The sequence below is a fragment of the Arvicola amphibius genome, chromosome 4 (genome assembly GCF_903992535.2).
Source record: "Arvicola amphibius chromosome 4, mArvAmp1.2, whole genome shotgun sequence".
Taxonomy (NCBI): domain Eukaryota; kingdom Metazoa; phylum Chordata; class Mammalia; order Rodentia; family Cricetidae; genus Arvicola; species Arvicola amphibius.
The window spans coordinates 161,052,401-161,062,297 of NC_052050.1; positions in this window are offsets into that span (position 1 = coordinate 161,052,401).

The window sequence follows — 9,897 nt, forward strand, 5'->3', positions numbered from 1 at the left end:
CTGGACCTGGGGGGAGTTGGGAGGACCTTGGACTCAACATAGTGTAGAGAACCCTGATGGCTGTTTGGCCTCAAGAGGGAGGGAGTGGGGGTGTGGGTGGAGGGGAGGGGAGGGAAGGGGGAGGAGGAGGGGAGGAGATGGCAATTTTTAATAAAAAATAAACTGGAAAAAAAAAGAATGTGAATGGAAGTCTAGCTGCTAAGTACCTTCTACACTTTCCTCAACAAGCAGAAAAGAAACAGGTACACTAAAGACACCCTGTGAATTTCTATCACGTTTTCAACACAACCAAAGTCAAGGGCCTGAATATCAGCAGCTGCAACAGCAGGTTTTTCCTCCCCGTTGATTAAGGAATGTGAGTGACATAGATACTTACTTTCTTATAATATTTGATACCTGTGAGTTTATTTTTCTCCTAATATTTTATAAGGAAGAAAAATACCTAAGTTTTCTAAAATGAAAGGTCTCTATTTTGAAATCAATGTGAAAAATTGGTTAAATCATGTATATTATTGCTTCTGTTTCATATAAGATGGGTATTCTATTTTAAAGGTGTGAATAAATGAGAAAGATTTTTGTAATATCTAGGTAGTGGAGTCTTTGCGAATACTGTCAATATGTCCTCATCACACAACCCTATTGATATAAATAAGAGAACTTAAATTATTCTTTGAAAAGTGACTGAGAGAGAAACTCTTAATTAAATACATTAATAATTGGGTCTCCCACTGACAAATGTTGAGGTTTTTTTCACCTAAGAAAATCATGCAGAGAAACATTAATCAAAAATTCTTAAAAGTTATGTGACACAAACACTGAGAGAATTAATAAATGGGACCTCCTGAAACTGAAAAGCTTCTGTAAAGCAAAGGACATGGTCAACAAGACAAAACAACAGCCTACAGAATGGGAAAAGATCTTCACGAACTCCACTTCAGACAGAGATCTGATCTCCAAAATATACAAAGAACTCAAGAAATTGGTCATCAAAAGAACAAATAATCATATAAAAAATGAAGTACAGACCTAAGCAGAGACCTCTCAACAAAGGACTCTAAAATGGCTGAAAGACATTTAAGAAAATGCTCAACATCCTTAGACATCCAAGAAATGCAAATCAAAACAACTCTGAGATTCCATCTTACACCTGTAAGAATGGGCAAGATCAAAAACACTGATGACAACTTATGCTGGAGAGGATTGGGGTAAAGGGAACACTCCTGCATTGCTGGTGGGAATGCAAACTGGTACAGCCTCTTTGGATGTCAGTGTGGCGATTTCTCAGAAAATTAGGAAACAAACATCCTAAAGACCCAGTAATACCACTTTTTGGTATATATACAAAGGATGTTCAATCGTGCCACAAGGACATGTGCTTAACTATGTTCATAGCAGCTTTGTTTGTCATAGTCAGAACCTAGAAACAACCTAAATGCCCCTTGACCAAAGAATGGATGAGAAAAATGTGGTATATTTGCACAATGGAGTACTACACAGCAGAAAAAATAATGACTCCTTGAATTTTGCAGGAAAATGGATGGAGCTAGAAAACATTATTTGGGTGAGGTAACCCAAACAGAAAGACAATTATCACATGTACTCATAGGTGGTTTTTAAACATAAAGCAAAGAGAACCATCCTTCAAACCACGATCCCAGAGAACTTAAACAACAATGGGGACACTAAGAGAGAGTTACATAAATCTAATCAACATGGAAGTAGAAAAAGACAAGATCTTCTGAGTAAATTGGGAGTATGGGGTCCTGGGGGAGGGTTGAAGGGAGAAAAGGAGAGGCAGGGAGGAAAGCAGAGAAAAATGTAGAGCTCAATAAAAATCAATTTAAAAAGTAATGTGACAATGATTACAAACTTAAAATAATAATAAAAGTATATCATGTACTCATTATTAAAATCATCACCCTATAAGAGATATATATGTGTGTATTGTATGTGTGTATGTGTGTGTAGAAGGAGAGACAGAGAAAGAGAAAGAGAGAGAAAAGAATAAGAGAGAGAAAGAAGAGGGAGAAAGGGAGAGGGAGAGATAGAGAGATCATTTATTAAAATCCTCTCATCAATACAAATGAGAAGAATTTCAGGATCTCAATGGTTTATATATAGGAGATACTCATTCTCTTCTAACAAAAACAACTCACCTTCCTTGAAATTGATATTCCACTGAGGAACCCATAGAATTACTGAGACCTTTTGATTAAGACTTACATTATGAAGACAAGTCTTCAGATTATGTCATGTGTACCCACATGAATTCATGGAATAATCCAATAGCATGCACACATAAATAGATGACCAGTTCCCTTTCTACACTTTCCATATTCTATTTTGTAGATCTGTCCTGTCTGACACATTTGGTGCTTGAATTAGCCTCCATTCTTTCTCAACTCCTTGTCCACAGCCAGCTCTCGGCATCTTTAATCTTACTATGAGGCATTGACCCAGAATAGAAAAAACTTTAATATCAATCAATCCATTCAAAATATTGATATCTGAGGTAGTCATATCTTTCCTAGTTAATCACATGTTTAAGAGTTTAGAAAGAGAGGGTTTGTGCCTATGTTGGAATATCATTAATATAAAAAGACTACAGAGTTGGAATGGAGATATTTCTGTCAATGAGAGCATAGCTTCAATAATTCTCCAAACATCAGTGAGAGAGTTAAAGAAGACATGGATTCATTTTTCTCTAAAAGACACAAAACAAATGACTGAACCTTACCTCTTTTAGAATCAGCATTTAAATTTGAGATATTTACCAAAGTGGCCTACAATGACAGATTTTTTTAATTTAAAACTGAATTCAATTTTTCTCCCTGTTAGAAAGGTCTAATTTGACTAATTGTTTTGACAAGATCCCTTGGTTTGCAAAGTGGGAAATATAAGGGAGGGTAAAGACTCAATAACCCAGTTAGAAAACTCAGGGGAAAGACTTACCACTAGAATAATTCATGACAGACTATCATGACTTAGAGATAAAGTAGAGGATTTGAGCCATTCAATCAAAGAATATAAAATTTGTTTTCAAACACAATAAAGGAATAAGCAGAAACTGTGAGATGCCTTGAAAAAAACAAATCTATCAACTACAGGCATAGTAGAAGGTAACTCTCAAGTCACTGGTATAGACCAGACATTCAGTGGGATCATAGAAGCAAACTTCCCCAAATTGGTAAAGATATACCAATACAGATTTTACAAACCATACAAAACATTCTTTTTATATTTTTAATATTTGCTTTATTTTCTCACATATTTCTACAGCAGCCTCCTCTACTTCCCCTCCTCCAAGCACCCTCCATTACTGTGGGACAATGGTCTTATACCCTATGAAGATTTCTCAGTTGTATTGTTTTAATATAATTTAATCTAATAAAACACTGATTGGCCAGTAGCCAGGCAGGAAGTATAGGTGGGGCAAATAGTCAGGAAGTAGAGGTGGGGCAATGAGAACAGGAGAATTCTGGGAAGAGGAAAGGCACAGTGTGCAGTCATCATCCAGATGCAGAAGAAGCAAGATGAGAACTCCTCACTGATAATGGTACCAAGTCACGTGGCTAACACAAACAAGAATAATGGACCAATTTAATATGTAAGAATTAGTTAATAAGAAGACTGAGCTAATAGGCCAGGCAGTTTGTAATTGATGTAGACCTCTATGTGTTTCTTTGGGACTGAACAGCTGTGGGACCTGGCAGAACAGAAATCTCAGTCAACACTCCATCTTATCTCTCTCTCAGATTCACTGCTTCACTGTTTACCTTCAGAAAAGAATTAAATCAACTCAATCTGCTGCACTAAGATAGAAAATACGTGTAAAACAAGATAATATACAGTCAGCTATGATGGTGTATGCATAATACCATTACTGCATGGTGCGGCAGAAAGATTGTCATAAATTCCAGGTCAACATGGGCTACAGAGTGAATTCAAGTCAGTCTGGGCTGCATCTGAGACTGTCAGGAAAGAAAAGAAATAATAATATAAAAGGTATATAGAGTAATGAATCTAAAATACATAAAGAGGGCTGGGGATATTGTTCACTAGGGAAGAGATCTTGCTGTACAACTATGGGCATCTGGATCTAAATCCCAAGCAATTACATAAGAGTTGGGTATGGCCAAAAATAGCTGCAGCCCAAGCATTGGGAAACAAAACCGGTTACATCTTGAGAGACCACTAACCAGCCAACCTAGATAAAACAGTGAGTTCCAGATTCAGTGAGAAACCCTGTCTCAAAATAATATTGTGGAAACCATAGAATAGGTCACCAACACCTTCCTTTGATTTTTGAGTGTGCCCATGTGCACACTGGGGCATATTCCAAACCAAACCTTTACACAATAAAATAATCCAAAATCCAATCAACTTAATTTTAAAGTGAGAACATGGCAGACAATGAGGGCTGCTGGGAAGCCAAGGACAATGGCACTGGATTTGGATCCTACTACGCATACTGGCTTTGGGGGCCCTAGCCTGTGTGGATGCTCACCTTCCTGGACCTGGATGGAGGGGGGAGGAACTTGGACTTCCCACAGGGCAGGGAACCCTGACTGCTCTCTGGACAGGAGAGGGAGGGGGAGTGGAGGGGGGAGGGGATAAATGGGAGGCGGGGAGGAGGCGGAAATTTTTAATAAAAATAAAAAATTTAAAAAAGAACATTTTAATAAATATTTTAGCAAATACTGGCAACTGGAGCTAATGAGCACAAGAAAAGGACAAACAATGAAATGATACTCACTATCACAGTTAGGTAAGAAAGAATAAAGTCACAGTAGGACCACAGCATGTCCAGGAAAATCGCTAGCATGAGAAGACATTAGTAACGACAAATGCAGACAGATGCTCCAGTAGACTCCGGGTGGTGCTGCTGCTTTAAAAAAATATTTTGAAATTTCTTAAAAAGGCAAAACCAGCCAGTAACCCAATCACTATGTATTCCAGCACTATCACCTGAAATAAAACCATTGTCACAAAAAGCCAGTCTTCCAGGCATGTAGAGAAGAAACTGACTGTAAGGAAACATGAAGGAGCAAGTTGAGGACATTTTGACCTTTGAGGTAGCTTTACAACTGTCAGAATTTGTGTGGTATCCATACTTGAAATAGTTCCATAGGAAAATGGATGAAACTGAAGATCACTGTGTTGCAGAATATAAGCCAGATTCAGAAAGATACATATTATATGTCTTATCTCACAATTAAAACTTACATTAAAAAAATAGTAAGTCATGGTAGCAGAAGGGGGAATATTTGGAGAAAAGGAAAGAGCATGCATAGAGATAAGGAGAAGTCAAGAGATAGAAAGGATGTTGGAAAATGAGCAAAGCATATGAGTTTAAGAGAGGAATATATAAATTTATAATGATACCCATTATTTTATTCAACGAACATAAACTAAAAATTTACAAAAGACTTAATTTTATTTGTGTAGATTAATTATACAAAATAGTGGGTATACTTATGGTACGTTCATACATATAATGTATTCCTTACTCTCTCTTGATTCCTTTCTTATTCTATTGATTCCCTTCTTCTTCACAAATAGTGTGTCTACTTTCAGGTTGATTTTTTATGGGTACAACCCAGTGATTTTTATTATAGTTGTTTATGGGAGTGTGAGAAACTTACCAACATCTACATCTAGTTGTTTGAGAAATGTACCACATAGGCTCATGTATTTAAACATTTGGTCTCAGGACAGTAGTGTTATTTGGAGAGGTAGCATAGGATGTGGGAACTTTAGGGAGAACATCCATCCCTTGGTGTGGGCTTTGAGGGTTTATACCTTCATTTTCATTTGTCTTCAAGTTCACTCTCTCTGCTTCTGTGAGGTTGGAAATGTGATCTCTTAGCTTCTTATTCCAGCATCTTGATACCATGTCTCCCCAACTATTATGGACTCCAATACTATGCAAACATAAGTCCAAATCAATTCTTCCATAAGTTGACTTTATCACAACAACCAACAGTAACTAATATAATACCACTAAAGAAAATGTCTCTCCCTTCCTCATCAAATATTAATTATGTATGAGTCTTCAGGGAGAGGACAGTCCTATGAACTGTCCTTCCTCTTCTATAACAGGGTGTTGGCAGGCCCAATATTGTGAAGGTCTTGGGTAGGTAATCACAGTGCTGTGAGTTCAAGAGTACAAGAGCTAGGCCATGCCCAGAAGTCAGCATTCTATACCACACCCTTGTCCTTCAGCTCTTACATTCTTTTGGCACCATATTCCATGATGTTCTCTGGGCCTAAGAGGGGGTGGTATGAATATCCCATTTATGGCTGTGCCTTCAATAGTCATTTATTATTTGTACTTTGATCAGTTACAAATCTCTGCAGTCACCACCTACCACTGCAAAATGAAGCTTCCTGTCCAAAGCTGACAGTAACACTATTCTATGGGCACACATGGTTATTTTTAAGGCAATTTGATAGGCACATTATGCCCATTTGGCATAACAATAACAGTAGCTTTCCCATTAATTGCCTATGATCTTCCCAACTTGAGACTTTCAACATCAAACACGATTCCCTTCTAAGAAGCATGCCTCAAATACAATCAGAATATGATTGGTTATCTCAATAACTGATTTGCCACTATTGCACTAGTGGGGTTATATTACCTGATCTATTAATATTGCTATTAATATCTATTAATATTAATACAAGGTACACACTAAGAGAGAGTGTTGGTGACAATTCTTCCCAGCAGTCTACATCCTAGACCCTTTTGTTAATATGAAAGCTAGCATCAGGAAGGAAGCTTCCAGAATAGTTCAAGCTACATTTTTCTATGTCATGTGATGGTGAAGCATATAATATCTTCAGTCATATGGTCTTACCATCTATAAAAATTATACTTTTAAAATTGGTGGATCTTGCTCTATATAAGTTTTGCCATAGTACAACTGGCTGAAAACTTCAATGGTCAAGATGTAGCAGCAAAATTCATTCAATATTTTTTATTCTCCAAGACTTTCAGAGAACATTATCCTTAATTTGGAGCCTCTAAGTAAAAATGACTAGGAACTAAAAGCTGTTTAACAGCCAACTTCCCATAAGCAGAAGCAATGAATACCTTAGTTAAATAGTTTGAAAATTCCAATTCTATTTCAGAAAAACTGTAAAAAGATACCATAAAGTTGTTTATATTTTTTAATGTTTGGAAAAGTCAGGTGTGGTGGAACACACACACACATATATATATATATATATATATATATATATATATATATATATATAGTCCCAGAATTTGAGAGGTTGAAGCAGGAGAACAGAGAATTCCAAAGCATCGTGGGACAATGGTAGAACCTGTTTCAAAAGCAAAAATAAACAATGAATTGTTCTCACGATATATCACTACGAGATTGGTTTTTCTTCATCTAACTTGAAAGGTTAGAGGGTGAGGGATAATGCATATACCCAAGACATCCCCCAGCAATCTAATTCTTTATGTAAACAAAATTTACCATCAATTAAATATAAACTCTCTTATCTAACAGCAACAGAAGGCTTTCAAATAAATTTAACACTGTCCCTGACTTTTATCCAGGTTCTGTGCATAGAGCAAATCAAATAGTGCCCACAATAACTCCTTGTCATATTATCCCCTTTCACAATTGAGGGGATTTAAGCACAGGAAGGTTAGGCAACGTTTTTAAGATCACTCAGCTGAAAAGTGACAAAACTTTAAATAAATCAGGCTCTGCATTCTATAAAAACATATCAACAGGCAAATGAATGTCAAAGTCTGCATGAATGCATTACATTAAAATGAAATTATTAGTAGATAGAGATGACAGGTAGTAGCGTGCTTATCTATCAGGCATAAAGTATTTTTTTAGTACCACATAAACCAACTGTGTGGCAAACCCTTGAAATCCTAGTACTCAGGGAAAGGAAGCAGCAGGATCTAGTTGAAGGTCATCCTTAGCTACCTTTGTGCTGATGCCACCAGAAAGGTAATATATGCTGGCACTGATCCCCTTCTACATCCGCTTCAAGACAAAAGATTGCATGTCGATTCCTTAGTGACTGGGAATGGAGGGACAGAAACACCATCCCTACCAAGTGAGCCACCATTGAAACAAAATCAGTAGTTAACTGCCACTAGATAAACATAGCCAAAAGCAAAATAAACATCTGTTTACTTAAGATGTAGACACCCATAGTCAATTTCACTTGAGATTAAAAGTATTTTCAACTTAAAACCTTCTGATCCTTTACAAACAGAGTTGTCTTAAGTATGAAAACCTTCACAGATGCTTGAGGAATCAAAGAGAACTAACGAGAGTAAAAAGAGTGAAGAGAGCAATGTGAATACAAAGTTTTCCCATGCAGAATTTTGTCTGGGAAACGACGCAAAATTCCATAAAGACAGTGACTGACATTTAATCACCATTTCTCTCATTATCACAAAAGGAGTTTAATTGTACTTGTGAACTTGAGAACATTGGTACTGAATTAGAATATCAAATGTTGCCTGGTTTCAAGACAAAACAATCCTCCACATTGACTTACATTTAAAGTTAATTAACATAGAAGTTTCATATATAGAGAACAGGAATTAATTTGTATTTCTCATCACTTAATGTCAAGTTCTATGGTAGAAATATTTCACATTTATACAGCACAATAATCATGATTAACTCTTCCCAATCTATATACATTTGTTATAGGGGTAAGTACACAATTTATTTACTATAGGGAAAATAAGGTCCCTACCAAATAACAACCTGATGGGGATAGGACAGAATACAAAGATAAAATAAAATGATGGATTTCTGGTGCTTAGTTGTTGTTTCAAATCTTGAAGTGCTCATTTAGTACCTTAGATTTCTATACATAGGTTTATATTTGAACTTTTGTAAAAACATTTGCATTAGATATAGGTTTCAAGTGCTCACTATAAACTCAGTCAACCAAAACAAGGCCATTAACAGTAAGCTTATTTGATTTATCTGGTCACTCTAGAGTGGGTCTTTGGGAATGCTACACATGTTACATTTATTCATTAGGATTCTATAAACCCCCAAAGTAGTATGTTCATTATAACATGGATTTTAATGTTGTGCCAAATGATCTTCAAAATGCTGAAATGGTAGGAGATTCTTTACAGCACTGGGGTCAACTATATTTTTAATACTTATTTTATATTTATAATTATGGGGTAGGAATATAGGCACATGTGTTCAGTTCTCACAGAAGCCATAAGAGTGTCAAATCCTCTGGACTGGGAGTTACAGATGGTTATGAGCCACCACATGGGTGCTGAGAACCAAACTCAAACCCTAGACAAGAGTGCGACATACATTGAACCATTTCACATTATGGCATACCGTCCTCTTAACTAACATGGATGCTACCTTCTTAATCACAGTAACTCTGGTTATCTACATGACACTGTAACAGAACAGGGACTGTTGGCATTCCTTCATATAAAGACAAGGAATGAGGAGAGTCATTAGTTTTCTGACAGATTCTAGCAACTGCCTTCCTCTGCACCTCCCTAGCAGCTGTACCAGTATTTCAAGAAGGCTATAGGCATGGGAGTTTAGCTGAACGGGGAGACTCCATCTATACAGTTTTAAGGCAGTCATCACCCATACTAGGATAGGACTTATCAGGTATTCCTGTATTGTGAGGTCATCACTCCCTATAAGCAAACCCTCACTGATGGTCCTGCAAGTTACCATAATGAACACGGTGGTTCACTAAACTAGAATTGTGTGCAGTTATGACTTTGATCTATTGTTGGTGTCTCCCCAGAGAAAGCTAATGCAGCACCTGTATTTTCTACCTACACAAATCCCTCACAGATTTCATTATCTGTACAATCATTTTGACAATTTTCAAAGTTTTATTGTTTTCTCTCTT